We start from the raw sequence: 1,226 nt of genomic DNA, 5'->3' as shown, positions 1-1,226 counted from the left end.
AGCTATCTAAGGATGGTACTATAGAACGCCACCTCAAGGTAGGCCTAGTGGCGCCATCTCTTGGTCAGGCCGGAAACTTATCAATCCACCCTCGTATTTTGAACCAAAAATGTCATTTTTTTTTATTTCAAAAATGTCATTTTTTTGGAAATGAGTAAATTCAGTTTTTGGAAAAGCGACAGAAGTTGCAGTAAAATTTTTAATAACAAATTTTTTTAAAGAATGCGCAGTTTAGTTTTAAAAAATCTGTGGATATCTGGAATATACAAAGACGCGCGCCCTAGGCATTTTCAACTTATAAAGGATAAATTTCTAACCAACAATCAAATAGTGCAAATCTCAGATAAAACAATTAATTTCTACCGAAAAAAAAGATCTGAATATTCATAAAAAAAAAGTTTAATTTTAAACTAAAGAGATGAATATTCAAAAAATATCAATTTTTAACCAACTCAATTTCAAGATCAATTTTGAACTAAAAAGATAAATTTTCATGAAAATGGTTCAATTTTCAAACAAATAGTTAAATTTAAAAAAAATATGATTTCTTCACACAAAAAAAATCAACTTTTAACCAAAAATGTAATAGTTACATTATTAGTTAAAAATTAATTCTCAACCAAAAACGGTGGAATTTTCAACCCAAAAATATCATTTAAAAATGTCAATTATCATTGTTCTACGAAAAAGTTAAATTTTCCAAGAAAATTAATTTTCGACCAAAAAGGACGAATTTTTTACAAATTAAATAAATTTTCGACTAGAAAAAATCGCGAATTTTCAACAAAATAGTTATATCTTCAACATACCAAACAATTAAATTTTCAACAAAAATATGAATTTTCCAGCATGAAAATTAATGTTATACCAAAAAACATCAGTTTAAAAAAAATGGTTGAATTTTCAATCCAGAAAGACGAATTATCTCCAAACCGGTTGAATTTTTAACCCAAAAATATGTTTCAACAAAAAATTAATTTTTACCAAAAAGTTATATTTCACAAAAATAGTTTTATTTTTTTGTTTAAAGTTCATTTTTAAACGAATAGTTACAATCTCCATCCAAAAGCAGGAATTTTCAACCGAAAAGACTAATCTAATTTTCAATAAAAAATATAATTTCTAAAAAAAGGGAATGATTTCTACTGTTAGTTAAAAAAATTAATTCTAAAAAAAATGTCAAAAACAAAGTAGTTCTATTTTCAACCCGGAAGATTATTTTCTTA

This window comes from Belonocnema kinseyi, chromosome 9 (assembly GCF_010883055.1).
Source record: "Belonocnema kinseyi isolate 2016_QV_RU_SX_M_011 chromosome 9, B_treatae_v1, whole genome shotgun sequence".
Classification (NCBI taxonomy): domain Eukaryota; kingdom Metazoa; phylum Arthropoda; class Insecta; order Hymenoptera; family Cynipidae; genus Belonocnema; species Belonocnema kinseyi.
This window is presented reverse-complemented; position numbering follows the sequence as displayed.